The following is a 15,706-nucleotide window of genomic DNA, read 5'->3' on the forward strand; positions in this document are numbered from 1 at the left end:
TTTGGCGGTGAGGTTACTCAGAGAGTGAGAGAGAGGAGAGATGCAGAACTGAGGAGTGTTTGGGGGCGAGGTTACTCAGAGAGTGAAAGAGAGGAGAGATGCAGAAGTGAGGAGTGTTTGGCGGCAAGGTTACTCAGAGAGTGAGAGAGAGGAGAGATGCAGAACTGAGGAGTGTTTGGGGGCGAGGTTACTCAGAGTGAGAGAGAGGAGAGATGCAGAACTGAGGAGTGTTTGGCGGCGAGGTTACACAGAGTGAGAGAGAGGAGAGATGCAGAACTGAGGAGTGGTTGGGGGCAGGCCCGGACTGGCCATCGGGAGCACCGGGAGTTTTCCCGGTGGCCTGGCCTGCACAGATAAAAAAAAAGTTGTGGCGGCGGCACAGCACGATAGTTAGATAACCTAGGTGGGTGGGGAACAACCAGGATTTCACTGTCTGCGACAGAGTTGGAGAACTATCTGACTCTCTCCCTCGGATCACACACACACAATGTATGTGCTGCCGTTTGTGATTGGTGGAGGCGGGACCAGGCGATACAACTGATTGATAGCGGAGGCGGCGAATGGAATGACAGATGGCACTCAGATGCAGAATAACAGCCAGGCAATGAGCCAGGTAGTGAGGGACTCGGGAGAGATACAGTAGAGCGAAAGTCAATTAACGTTGATGTCAAGATGGACAGTGGAAGAAAGAGAAAGGGTGGAGGAGAGAGGGATAAAACAAATAAAAAGAAAGGCCCTTACAGGAGATGCTGCTAAATCCAGCACCATTTATCAAATGTTTTCTTGCACCAAGGTCAAGGAACCAGCAGGTTAGTCAGTGATAAAAATAAACATGTGGATGTTAGCTAGCTAACGTTACCATGCAATGCATCATCTCCCCTGTCAAAAGCCCAATGTTAAATCTGCCAAGAAACAAATAAATAATTTAACCCTTGTGTCTGAAAACTAAAGTGTTATACTCTTACCATATTGGGGGACTAAATTGAAAAATGCCATAAAAAGATTATATGTTGAAATAATTTCCCACTTTCTTTTCCACAAATATTTTATTCAACTTCAGATTAAAAATGAAATACTCCCACTTTTCTGAAAGGAGTTGTTAAATCTGACATTACAAAAAACAATATGTGGTGTTTATGATTGTGGCTGAAGTTGAATAAACATTTTATGAAAGAGAAAGTCAAAATAATTCAAAGATAATTCAAATATTACACACCTTTGCCACATATATGTGACAGAGTCCAGCAATTGTGCCAACATGTCTGTATTTTCATTTCCAGATTTTTCCAGATTGTGAAAGTACAGAATGTAAGCTTTCAAATGATGTGTCATACTTTGAAATTTGAGAATGTTATTATTGTGATGTGCTAATTTTAAATCTTGTAGCAGTCTTTTTTCCCAGAGACTGAAGCAGAGAAAACATCTCTCAAAGTTTAGCCACATTTTGACACCTACACCAGGTTTCTGCTGGGCGTAAACAATACCTCCCAGCCACACCTCTCCCCTGAATAGTATTAACATAATTAAGTGCTGTGACAGCCATGCTGTCATGACAGATCAGATACAAAATCAAACACTTTGTATTGTAGTAGACTACTAGTCTAAACTAATAGTAGGAGGAGGACTAACCCAAGGAGGACAATAACACTACCTGTGAATAATGTATATTTCAGTTATTGAATTGAATTGAAAACCTTTATTTATTAAATTAAATTATATTGACCTATTTGTTTACACTGCTTGTGTTGTTTTTACTACCTGTACCACCCCCCCCCCTTGCAGTATGATAATAGTATGTAATACTGCATCTTCTGGCTGCCTCAGACCTACTCCTATCTGAGCTCCGGGAGGGTCATCAAAGAGAAGTCGCCTATTCTCACACACAATGGTGCAATGAACTACCCACCCCAGTTAGGATTATCTTTCGCCGTCGACTAAAGACGCACTTCTTCAACCATTATCTGAATTTAAAAAAGAAAAAAAAAATCTAACCCTAACTAACCGTACTGTCATGCACTTGTCCTAATAAACTAACCTACACTGTAGCACTCAACACTTTAATGAACATTGTTGCTCAGCTGATAGAGTTGTGCCCTTCCTGATGGCTTGTCGTACAGAACTTGTAAGTCGCTTTGGATAAAAGCGTCAGCTAAATGACTAAATGTAAATGTAAATGTAATAGCAGTAGTATGATAATAGTATGTAATAGAAATATTATCATTGCATGACAAATCAGCAGACAATATCAAATCAATTCAAGAGGTTTATTCGTCACATACATACCAGGGCATACAGTGAAATGCGGGTGGTCATGCCTGCATCGATTGTGCAATAATACTAATAATAAAATACATAAAAAACAGGTAATAAGAAGGCATAAGATGTGCATGATAAAAATAGACATGCTAATACTATACAGTTTCAACTCTGTCATTATGCTATACTACTATTGTAACTGAGGGGTTACAAATCCCTGACTGTATTAAAGATTGTGATAGATTAAACCACTGCTAATTATGTACTTATTATTACTTGCCAGACAGTACAACTAATTATGGCAGACACTCAGAATATACGGCACGGTGACAAAGAAATATCATTTAGAATATTTATTGTTATGCAGCAATTATACAGAGTGGGAATTAAGGTCGCGCTTGTATGGCGAAGAATATGAATAAAGTCAGTCAGTAGCAAATAGAGTTGTTCCGATACCGATACCAGTATCGGAAATGCCGCCGATACTGCCTAAAATGCTGGTATCGGTATCGGCGAATACGCCGAAAGGCTAGCCTCCGATACCATATGACGTCATTTATCAACAACACTGCGGTCTGCTGAGTGAGCATTATAAAACAAACGTGTTTTTAATCGACCAGGAATTAAAGTGTCAATGCTGTTTGTCATTTTAACAGCAGATACTTTCTTAAGTGCCATCGTCCCGAGAGAGGGGTGTTGACGGGGCGCTCTGATGGGTTCGCTTGCTGGTGTTATTTAGCATTAGCTGAAGCGCTAACCGAAAGCTAGTTTTAGCTTTAACGTTACCTTGGCTAAAGTTGGGGCTATTCATAATCCAGCAATAATGGCTGCAGACCTGCAAGCAAAGTACAGCAAGTTGGCACAGGAGTATTCCAAGGTAAATCACTTTTTCATCAGTAACGTTACATTGTTTGTATTTCCATCTAACGTTAGCTAACGCTAACCTAGCTCACGCTAATGTGGCTAACTGATCGACCTCTCGCACACAATTAATGACATGTTGCGGACAGCCATATCGGTGACAATGTTTAGCGTTTAGTGCCAAATGATAAGAGTCTGAGGCGGAGTCTCAAAAGAGAATGTTGAATATTTATTGTGCATTAAAAATCACAACAGATCCTCTGCTAGGAGCTAACTGAACCGGAGCCTTCTGGATAGGAGGAAGTGCGCAACGACGTATAACGTCCGTGCGGAATCAATGTCCCAACAACCATTCCGTGGGTGAACTCATTGAGATAGTTGTCAATTAATGATACTAATACTAATCTATACAATCACCTGTTGTTGAATAAATACCATTACTTTATAGTTATTACTAAAAAACACCTGGTACCGCTGGAGACAGGGGGTTTCCTCCCAGAGATGTAAGCTCTGGAGGAAGGAAGAATGTTCGGATACTCAGTCTGTTCAATTGAAGAAGAAGGGGTTCTCGTATAGATCCAGTCCTTGTAATCCAAAGGCTCAGCAACAAAGCAATAACTGTAATCCAATTGCCCGATAGCAATGACGATAGCCAGCTAGCTTCGGTCCACGAAGCCAGCCCGAGGTAAATCTTCAAGGTGGTTAAATCCAAACGACAGTGGGTATTAACGATGCTCTTCTCCAGGTAGTACGTTCCACAATCACTATAATCCAACCAATACTGGTTCTGCAATCGCCGCCGTAGGTTCTAATATGCACATGTCCAGTAGGTTCTACGACTAGGCCCTCCTCGTGTACTGGCACCAATGTATTTAGTCCACGCACACTGGCTAAGGTTTCACTAGTTACTCAACGAACGAACTGCTGGGTAATGCTACACACGAACGAACTGCTGTTGGCACGATTCACACTAAATAACGACTCTTTACTTCACATTAAGCTAAGTCGAACTTGACGTTATTGCATTAACTCTGACACTTTTACTATTCACTTTGCACGTGGTTCACAACACTCTGTTTAGACGAACTGCTTGCACTTCACTATTTTACCGAACTGTCACACTGCTGCTGTTCGCACCTGCCACGATATATATACTTAAGTGGCTTTCTAGTGCCAAACCTCAGCTCTTGTCTCGAATCAATGCGCCGGCTCCAGGCATGTTCCAACATGCCCAGACTCGCCCTTGAACCTGTCTGAGGACGAGACTGCCTGGCGCTGCCGTCAGGGGCATTATTCAATGAGGAAAGGGAATATTACTAGGATTCAAACGCAGGCTTAAAGGGATATAACTTGTATATATAAATAATATACAAGGTATATAAAACAATAAACGTAGATTCTCAACTTTAATCTGGCCCTTCACAACAGCCGCCTCCTAATTAGTCCACACCTAATTAGTTAAGGGAGACAGATTAATAGTCCAGTCAACTGCTCAATACTTGTTGTGAGGAGTAGGGCAATCTACAAAATCAGTGGGTCATGGTCGTCATCAGGGGAGTCAGGGATCTCCGGCAACTCTATCAGCTTCGCCACGGGTCGGGTGTAAGTCCGCCCTTGGACTATGACTTCTGCCGCTCTGACCTTCCCATCGGCACCAGTAATCACTTTGCTTACGCGGCCGGCAGGCCACGTAGCTCGGGGTAGTGACTGGTCTATGATCATAACGACTGTGTCCACCTTCAGGTTGTCCCTGTCCTTTACCCACTTCTGACGGTCGGGAAGGGATGGTAGGTAGCTTAGGAGGAAGTGGGCCCAAGACTGGTCGATCTGTGCTTGGTTGTGTCTCCACATCCTCCGTCCGTTCCTCTTGTTCTGTCTGTACACCGTCTGAGGGGGGGCCGGGTCCGGCCGCCCCATCAAGAGGTAGTTTGGGGTGCTGGGTTCGAGTTCAGCTACGTCGCTTGGAGCGTAGCTGATGGGGGTGGAGTTCGGAACTCCCTCTTCTTGAGCCCACGGTTCTCTCACAGGCATCTCGTCTAATGTCAATAGCCTCTCAACGGGCTGTACGAGAGGGTGGCCTGTGTCGCTCACCTTTGTGTAAAGGCAGCGTGTGGACGTTGGTTGGTTGGAAGGCCCGGAGAGCGGGCCTTGGAGCGTCCAGCCTAGGCGGGTCTTGACCGCGACTGGGCATCCTTTGGGTCCGATGTGGGCCGCTTCGATTGGGACAATGAGGTCCGCGTGGTCGGAGCCTATGAGCAGGGTCGGTGTGGCGCCGTCGATGAGCGGTATAGGTAGTCTGCGTAGGTGCGCGTACTTCGCCATCAGCTGTGGGATGGGGTAGTCGTAGCTCGACAGACCTATGTCATGGCTTGTAAATGCCTTAGTGATGCTGTACCGCTTCTCGGGCTGCTCGACCGCTGCTATTGTGAATGAGACGTTTTCGCCCTTTATGGTCTTTAGGTCTCGCTGAAGTACGGATTGTCATTGTTTCTTTGGTACCCCGCAGGCCCAACTGGGCTGCGGCGGAAGTGAGGAGGAGAGTCTGTTCTGACCCATCGTCGAGGACGGCGTAAGTGTCCAGGACCTTGTCCTCATAGCTCAGGAGCACTCTGACCACTTTGATGAGCACTCGGGGGCTCCCACTATACTTGGGGTCGATGTGGAGCACTCCTGTTGGTGGGTTGCCTTGTAGGGCTAGTTTTCTCCTGTGGACCCTGCGCAGTGTATCGCAGTACTCGGAGTCATGCGCGTTAGCCTTAAGCCGCTGATCCATTTCAGCGGGGGTCAGTGTCTTGTGGTCGTCGCACTTTGACAGCCAGTGTCCGCCGTGGCAGTAAAATCAGGCAATCTCAAATTCCTCTTTGGCGAGGGGGTTGAGGCTGGCCTGTGGTGACACCAACTCGGCCTGGTACATCAACGTGACGGGCCTACTTTGGTTTCCTGGCGGGCGCTTGTTGCTCTCATGCAGGACTTCTAGATGGGCGCCGTCACACTTGCCGCACCTTTACTTGAGGCGGCACTCGGCTGCCATGTGGCCGCGCGCGCAGCGGAAGCAGCGGCGTTTGTCCTTAAGCCACTGACCTATTTCGGCTGTGGTTAGGTCTTTGAAGGCGTCGCACTGTGACAGCTGGTGTTCACTGTCACAGTACTGACAGACAGCCTTCCACTTCTCCTTGGCGTGGGGGTTGTGGCTCGTCTGCCGTGACACAGCCTCGGCTTGGTGCATCACGGTCACGGACCGGCGGTTGTCGTTGAACCTTCTCGGTCCATCTTTAGGGTCAGAGCCACCCCACACGAACATGTCTAATCGTAGACTGCTGACCTCCCTGGCGAGGAAATCAGCCAGGTCTAGGAGGGATGGTTCTGGGCCGTGGGGGTCACGGTGGTCTCTCTGCCGCCGAAAGCGCTCTTGACGGGCTGGAGGGAGCTTCTCCAGTATCCGCTCCACGTTGGAATTTGCATATAGTTCATATCTCCCCTTCTCCCTTTGTGACCCCAGCATCCCCACAAGGGATTGCACCTTGATAGAGAGGTCATCTAGTGCTCTATTGTCTTTGGCTGGGGGGAGGCGGTCGATATCTCGTATTTCTTGGATTACGTAATCCCATATGCGTCCATAGCGCGCGTCGAGGGCCACCAGAGCATCAGAGTAGGGGGTTCTTGAGTTCGAATATGCCAGCGCTATGTTATGCGCTCTGGGCACTGGAGGCGACTCTCTTCTAGTCGGATGCGTTCTCTTTCCACTGCAGAATGTTCGCGCTCACTCTGTTGTTGCGCCTGGAGACGTTCTCTTTCCACTGCAGAATGTTCGCGCTCACTCTGTTGTTGCGCTTGGAGCCGTTCTCTTTCGGTTGAAGCTGTCAGCGTGGCGATCAGGACCTGCGCTAGTCTCTGGTCAGCCTCGCTGGGGGATGACGCTGATGAGGGTGATCTGGCGTTGACAGGACTTGGTGGTGACCTGTTCTCTTTACGCGCTCCGAGGTCCATCTCTAAGACGCGGTACTCTTCTCTTGGGTGCACGCCGAGGTCTATCTCGGGTGCGCGCTCTTGGGTCTCTTGCGTTCCGAGGTCCATCTCGGTGGCGCTGTCTTTATCCTTTGGCGCTCCGGGGTCTATCCCGGTGGCGCTGTCTTTATCCTTTGGCGCTCCGGGGTCTATCCCGGTGGCGCTGTCTTTGGGTATAGTCACGTCATGTCCCGCTTGTTCCCCCCTGTGAGCTAAGTCAGTTTCGCTTGAACCCACTGGGGTCTCTACTGGTGGGGCCGACAAGTCGATAGGATTGGGCATGCTTAAACTATTAGTTTTATCCGTGCTTAGCGTCTTTTTAGATAAGCTAGGAGGTAAAACGAAAGCGTAGTCCTCCAGGTGTGGAGGGGGCTGACGTTTGCGCCTAGGGCGCTCTAGTTTGGGAGAGCCGTTTGGAGAGTGTCCGCCGCTGGCCATATCACTATTAATATGATATTAAGAGTACTGATACCATCCGGCTCGAAGGACCAATTGTAACTGAGGGGTTACAAATCCCTGACTGTATTAAAGATTGTGATAGATTAAACCACTGCTAATTATGTACTTATTATTACTTGCCAGACAGTACAACTAATTATGGCAGACACTCGAATATACGGCACGGTGACAAAGAAATATCATTTAGAATATTTATTGTTATGCAGCAATTATACAGAGTGGGAATTAAGGTTGCGCTTGCATGGCGAAGAATATGAATAAAGTCAGTCAGTAGCAAACGTCAGTTGGAATGAATAATTCCTACGATGGGGTACTAGACTAAACGCCGCCTGGCGTAGGATGGCAATATAGGGGGAAACGCTGGTACCGCTGGAGACAGGGGGTTTCCTCCCAGAGATGGAAGCTCTGGAGGAAGGAAGAATGTTCGGATACTCAGTCTGTTCAATTGAAGAAGAAGGGGTTCTCGTAAAGATCCAGTCCTTGTAATCCAAAGGCTCAGCAACAAAGCAATAACTGTAATCCAATTGCCCGATAGCAATGACGATAGCCAGCTAGCTTCGGTCCACGAAGCCAGCCCGAGGTAAATCTTCAAGGTGGTTAAATCCAAACGACAGTGGGTATTAACGATGCTCTTCTCCAGGTAGTACGTTCCACAATCACTATAATCCAACCAATACTGGTTCTGCAATCGCCGCCGTAGGTTCCAATATGCACATGTCCAGTAGGTTCTACGACTAGGCCCTCCTCGTGTACTGGCACCAATGTATTTAGTCCACGCACACTGGCTAAGGTTTCACTAGTTACTCAACGAACGAACTGCTGGGTAATGCTACACACGAACGAACTGCTGTTGGCACGATTCACACTAAATAACGACTCTTTACTTCACATTAAGCTAAGTCGAACTTGACGTTACTGCATTAACTCTGACACTTTTACTATTCACTTCGCACGTGGTTCACAACACTCTGTTTAGACGAACTGCTTGCACTTCACTATTTTACCGAACTGTCACACTGCTGCTGTTCGCACCTGCCACGATATATATACTTAAGTGGCTTTCTAGTGCCAAACCTCAGCTCTCGTCTCGAATCAATGCGCCGGCTCCAGGCATGTTCCAACATGCCCAGACTTGCCCTTGAACCTGTATGAGGACAAGACTGCCTGGCGCTGCCGTCAGGGGCATTATTCAATGAGGAAAGTGAATATTACTAGGATTCAAACGCAGGCTTAAAGGGATATAACTTGTATATATAAATAATATACAAGGTATATAAAACAATAAACGTAGATTCTCAACTTTAATCTGGCCCTTCACAACAACTATAATCTAAACTATACAAGAACCACATCGGTTCTTTCCTTTAAAGTGACCTTTCCATTTAGTTTAAAGTGACATTTTGTTTATTCATCGCATACATAACAGGGCATACAGTGAAATGCGGTTGGCCATGCCCGCTACGATTGTGCATTAAAACAATAGTAATAGTAATAATAATAAAAATATAATGTACATGTACCGGTACACAACAATACAATTATTCTATGTCCCTATGCTATACTAGTACAGTGTGTGTGTGTGCTCATGTGTGCTTCTGTGTGGAGTGTTCAGTGTTCAAGACTCTGATAGCCTGGGGGAATGCCATCAATATGCACTATGCAACAATCACAACAGGTTATTTTCTTAAAGTGTCTTTTTCAAAGTGTTATGTACTAGAGGCCTGGTCACTCCTGTGTCGCCAGGGCAGGCAGGTGAGGGCTGCCAATTAGCCAATTAGTGCTGATTGGTTACCTGCTGGGGAGCTTCAAAGGGAGACCCAGAAACACACATGCATGTCTGTGCCTAGTGAAAGAGCTGTCAGGTTCTTACAGTCCTTGTCCGTTGGGTTACCAGTACATTAGTTTATAGTTATAGTAGTAGTTCCTTGGTTTAGTAGCATTTTTGAGTTAGAGCACAGGGTTTTGGTGTTGATTACACATAGGTTGCGTACCCATGAGCCAGGGTCGTAACAATTGGGCGCTCATCCGGGATCTTTTACCCCTAGAACTTTGTTTGGTGATTTTTTTTTGTGTGTTGCACGGGGTGTCATCATATTATGGTTTGGGTGGTGTTCGTTACACATGGTGTAACGTGGGGGCTGAGCCAGTTTCATCAAACAGGTGAGTATGCCGTATTTGTTTGTAATTTGATGTGACTACTTATGCTGTTAAAATATATAGTTTAGTAGGCACCACATGTAGATAGGGACATTATTTTCTGGTTGTGGGTTAGCGTCCGGTGCACCACGTACTCCTGGGGCGGTCAATGAAATGATTGTATATGATCTTTGACTGGTAGCAGGTGTGGTTGAAGAAAGTTAGGTCTACAGGGCATTAGTTTAAGGGTAGGTAGGTTAGGGCGGCCAGGAAACACAGGTAGTGTGGTAGGGCTTGATTTAGTGTTTCTTAGGGTAGACATGTGGTAGGCCGGGGTTTTCTGCAGTTTAGACGTAGAAGCATATGTGGTCACATCAGGTTAGAAGGCGCACCTGTTTGGAAAATTTTGTTGGATTTATTTTGTTTGTTTAAGTGTTTGGTGAGCATACCTGGTAGCACCTAACACCCGTATGACACGTCTATTTAGGGTGGGTGTGTTTTTTTTTTTAATTTTTTTTGTTGTTTGTGCAACCTGGAAAGGTGCGCTCCGTAGAGCTCACATTTCCACCGTGTTCCATTCTGGTTGTTATTGTTGGCAATTAGCGTTATTCATGGTTCTTCAGTGGTTCTTCGTTGTTCTTCAGTGGTTCGTTAGTGGTTCTTTGTGTCTGTGAGGTTGGGTGTGTAGCTTGGGGTGTCTAGTTCAGTGACAATGGCTTCCATCAGGGACTTTGTTGATCGCCCGTCTCATGACTTATTAGACAAATTTTCCAAAGAACAACTGCTCGAGCTTGCTGTGCACTACAAGGTCGAGCTTACTCCCAGTGAGAAACGTTTGAAACCATCTGCCTTGGGTGCTTTGCGGGTTTTGCTCATTAGGGGACAGGTGCTTGAGGAGAGGGTGGAGGAGCCTCCATCGTCTGGCGCGTCTCCGCTATTACCTGGTGTAGAGGGTGAGTGGAGGATTAGGGAGTTGGAGTTTAGGGAAAGGCAGCTAGAGCGAGAGCGTGAGGAGAGGAGAGAGGAGCGTGAGCTTAAGGAGAGAGAGAGTAAAGAGGAGCGTGAGCTTAAGGAGAGAGAGAGGAAAGAGGAGCGTGAGCATGAGCGTGAGTTTAAGGAGAAACAACTGTTGCTGGAGCACGAGCGTGCACAGAAGGAGCTTGAATATAAGTATGCTGCCTTGCAGGCGGGTGCTCTGCATCCAGAGTCACGTTCCGGGTTTGATGTAGGCAGGAATATTAGGATGGTGCCACCATTTTTTGAGAAAGACGTGGAAAGATATTTTCCACTTTTCGAACGGGTGGCAACCACATTGAAGTGGCCTGATACCGCCTGGACACTGCTGCTACAATGTGTTTTGGTTGGTAGGGCACAAGAAGCCTACACTGCTCTGTCCCTTGAACAAAGCGCTGATTATGAACTTGTTAAAGCTTCCATATTGAGGGCTTATGAGTTGGTCCCCGAGGCCTATCGTCAGCGTTTTAGAGGTTATCGTAGGCAGGAGGGGCAGTCTTATGTTGAATTTGGAAAAGAGAAGGAGAACCTGTTTGACCGGTGGTGCACCTCGCAAAAAGCAGAGTCAAGGGAGCAGCTCAGACAGTTGGTTCTCCTAGAGGAATTTAAGAGGTGTGTTCCTGATAACGTTTCCACACATCTAAATGAGCATAAGGTATCGAAGATAGCCGACGCTGCTGTCTTGGCTGATGAGTTTGTGTTAACACACAAGTCTGTCTTTGTAGAGGAGGGCCGTGTGGAGTCCAGGGGTAGTAGGCGTCCTTCTCAGGGGAGCCGGTTCCCGGCACCCGTGTCTGCTGGTCGGTTTACTTCGACTCCTAGGCAAGGTGGCTCTGCTAGTGCATTCCCAGAGGGGGTTATCTGTTTTTACTGTAAGGAGCCTGGTCATATCGTTGCTGGATGCCCTGTGCTTAAGCAGAAAAATGTAAAAACTGTGGCTCTGGTAGAAATCATAGACAGGACACCTATGCCGACATTAGAGGGTGGGGTGCGAAGTATCAAAGGTGCAGACGGGGAGCTAGAGGGCTCCTCAACATTTAGGATGGAGGGATTTGTTTCACTGGTTGGTGAATTAGGATCAACGCAGGCTATTACAATATGGAGAGATACAGGAGCTTTCCAGTCTCTCATTCTGGATGGGATTTTGCCATTTTCGGAAGATTCTTCATTGCATTCCGGTGCCATTGTTCAGGGCTTTGGAGGAGGTTTTGTGAATACTCCTTTGCATGAGGTCTCGCTAAACTCTCCCTTAGTATCAGGCAATGTTGTCGTAGGAGTGTGTTCTCACATTCCCATAAAGGGGGTGTCCTTCATTCTAGGGAACGATTTGGCCGGTGGCAAAGTGCTGGCTACTCCAGTTGTAATTCCCGTCCCTGTAGTTTCTGAGGTTCCTGATGAGCTTGCACAGAAGCATCCAGGAGTGTTTCCTGTGTGTGCGGTAACACGCGCAATGTCAAAGGTCAAATGTGACACCCATGAGGTTGTTAACTTAGATGGTGATATGACACTTAGTGACACGTTCTTTGTTGAGTTGAAAAGTGGCCCTGATGAGGGTTTTGGTAAGGTGATACCGTCTCATGAGCAGTTGGTACTAGAGCAAAACAAGGATGTCTCCTTGTCGTCCCTCTTTGAAGAGGCGGTTTTAGAGGATGAAATGGTAGATACGTCTCAAGGATACTTTGTTAGCAATGACGTGCTCATGAGAAAGTGGACACCACCTAACCTGTCCAGTCTGGATGACTGGGGCAGTGTGTTTCAGATTGTTGTTCCAGCCGTGTATCGTCCTGATATACTGCATCTAGCACATGATCATGATCTTGCTGGTCACATGGGGGTCAGGAAGACTTATGACCGTGTGCTGAGACATTTTTGTTGGCCTGGTTTGAAGTCAGATGTGGCACAATATTGTCGCTCGTGCCATGTGTGTCAGGTGGTTGGTAAACCAAACCAGAAGATCCCTCAGGCTCCTCTGCAGCCTATCCCTGCCGTTGGGGAACCTTTTGAGCGGATCCTCATTGACTGTGTTGGTCCCCTCCCTCGAACTAAGACAGGGAACCAGTACCTTTTGACTATTATGTGTGCAGCGACCCGTTTTCCTGAAGCCATTCCTTTACGCAAGATCACAGTCCCAGCTATATCCAAAGCTCTGGTTAGGTTTTTTTCGACTTTTGGCCTACCAAAGGTCATTCAATCAGATCAAGGGTCTAACTTCATGTCCCGTCTCTTTGCTCAGGTCCTCCAGCAGTTGTCTATCCAACATTGCCCTTCCTCTGCCTATCATCCAGAGTCCCAGGGGGCGCTGGAGAGATTTCACCAGACTATCAAAACAATGCTGCGGGCATATTGTACAGAGTTCGACAAAGACTGGGATGATGGAATCCCTTTGCTTCTGTTTGCTGCTAGGGAGGTAACCCAGGAGTCTCTTGGATTCAGCCCGGCTGAGCTGGTGTTCGGCCACACAGTGAGGGGTCCTTTGAAACTGCTGAAGGAAAAGTGGTTGGCTGACCAGACTCCTTCCTCTACTAATTTGTTGGACTATGTGTGTGACTTCAGGCTTAAGCTTAGTAGAGCATGTGAACTAGCGAAAGAGAACCTAAAGGTAGCCCAAGGAAAAATGAAGGTGTGGTATGATAGGCGGGCCCGACATAGGGTGTTCTCACCGGGAGACAAGGTGTTGGTTCTCTCGCCTATTCTTGGGTCTGCATTACAGGCTAAATACAGTGGGCCATACTCCATTGAGCGCAAAGTTGGTGAGGTCGACTACTTGATTAAAACTCCCGACCGCAGGCGCAAGAGTAGATTATGTCACGTCAATATGTTGAAGGCGTACAATGATAGGGCTCAGATTGACCAGTCAGGGGTCAAGCCTGTGGCTGTTCTAACAGTTTCTGCATCTCCTATTGTAGCCGACTGTTCTGTGTCGAAGGAGATTTCTCAGGGCCGGTTGCCAAACACCCAGATACTAGGTGACTTGGACTCACACCTGTCGTACTTACCACTTCCTGAGCGTACGGATGTGGTGTGCCTACTTAGACAGCATACACGTTTGTTTTCTGATGTCCCTAGTCGTACTAATGTACTCGAGCATGACATTGATGTTGGTAGTGCAGGGCCAATTAAGCAACATGCCTATAGGGTGAATCCGGAAAAACGAAGGATCTTGAGTAAGGAAGTAGACTATATGCTGAGACATGGCATTGCGGAGCCCAGTTCTAGTGCGTGGAGCTACCCCTGCCTGCTTGTTGATAAGCCAGACTGCACTCATTGGTTCTGTACTGATTTCCGTAAAGTTAATACAGTAACCAAGCCGGACTCATACCCTCTGCCTCGGATGGATGACTGTATCGATCGGGTGGGTTCAGCAGCCTTTGTAAGTAATTTTGGATTTGCTAAAGGGATACTGGCAGGTTCCGCTTACTCCGCGAGCACGTGATATATCCGCTTTTGTCACACCAGAGAGTTTCTGCCAGTATACAGTGATGGCCTTTGGCATGCGAAATGCCCCAGCGACGTTTCAGCGGCTAGTGAACAAGGTCCTGGGCGGGGTAGCGTTCTGTGAGGCATATCTGGATGACCTGGTTATCCACAGTTCCTCTTGGTCACAACATGTGGAGCATCTGGCCGAAGTGTTCAAGCGGTTGGGTGATGCTAACTTGACAGTTAACCTTGCGAAATGTGAATTTGGACAGGCCACGGTTACCTACCTGGGTAAGGTGGTTGGACGTGGGCATGTGTGCCCCGTTACAGCTAAGGTGGAGGCTATAGTGGGCTTCCCTGCTCCCATCACCAGGCGGGAGTTAAAGCGCTTCCTAGGTATGGCAGGGTACTATAGGAGTTTCTGTAGGAACTTTGCTTCTGTTGTTGCCCCTTTGACCAATCTGCTCAGTCCTAAGGTACCTTTCGTGTGGACTGAGACTTGTCAACAGTCTTTTGAGAGCATCAAGGGTATTCTGATTAGCGCTCCCGTTCTGTCAGCTCCCGATTTTCAACTGCCATTCAAGTTGGCAGTGGATGCTAGTGACCTCGGTGCTGGAGCCGTCCTCCTGCAAGAGGATGCATTAGAGGTGGAGCACCCAGTGTGCTACTTTTCTAAAAAGTTTGACAGGCATCAACTGCACTACTCTACTATAGAGAAGGAGGCGCTCGCTTTGGTTCTTGCCTTGAACCATTTTGATGTTTACGTGGGATCCTCCAGTTTACCCCTTGTTGTGTATACAGACCATAACCCTTTGGTTTTTCTTCGCAGCATGGTGAATTCGAATCATCGTTTGATGCGATGGAGTTTGTTCCTCCAGGCGTATAACTTGGATATTCGCCACATTCGTGGGAGGGACAACGTGCTAGCAGACGCCCTCTCACGATCGTAGTACCGGTGTTTGTGGTACCCGTTATCGCTGTTGTGGTAGAGGCCCTGACAACTAAGGGGTCACAGTTGTTTTTTGTTTTGTTTATGGGTTGTTGTGTAGTGGTTGCCTCTTGGGCAACCAGTTTGGTGGGGGAGGTGTTATGTACTAGAGGCCTGGTCACTCCTGTGTCGCCAGGGCAGGCAGGTGAGGGCTGCCAATTAGCCAATTAGTGCTGATTGGTTACCTGCTGGGGAGCTTCAAAGGGAGACCCAGAAACACACATGCACGGTCTGTGCCTAGTGAAAGAGCTGTCAGGTTCTTACAGTCCTTGTCCGTTGGGTTACCAGTACATTAGTTTATAGTTATAGTAGTAGTTCCTTGGTTTAGTAGCATTTTTGAGTTAGAGCACAGGGTTTTGGTGTTGATTACACATAGGTTGCGTACCCATGAGCCAGGGTCGTAACAATAGTGACCTATAGTGTGTTTGTGTGTGTGTCTCTCTGTTCTTTTTGCGTGTATACGGAATGCTCTCTACGGAATGCTCTCTACACACAACAATACAATTCTTCTATGTCCCTATGCTATACTTGCGGTTACTAACTATACTATCAAGTCAAGTCAAGTCAAGA

The 15,706-nt window shown here is 47.1% G+C and overlaps 1 pseudogene across 1 annotated transcript in view; it reads left to right on the top strand.

Annotated features, from left to right (window-relative positions):
* The window catches only part of LOC311226029 (NEDD4-binding protein 1-like), an 87,066-nt pseudogene that overhangs the window by 37,060 nt on the left and 34,300 nt on the right, over nucleotides 1-15,706 (top strand). The window lies entirely within an intron of this gene.

Source organism: Notolepis coatsorum, assembly GCF_963971535.1.
Source record: "Notolepis coatsorum genome assembly, chromosome: 3".
Lineage (NCBI taxonomy): Eukaryota > Metazoa > Chordata > Actinopteri > Aulopiformes > Paralepididae > Notolepis > Notolepis coatsorum.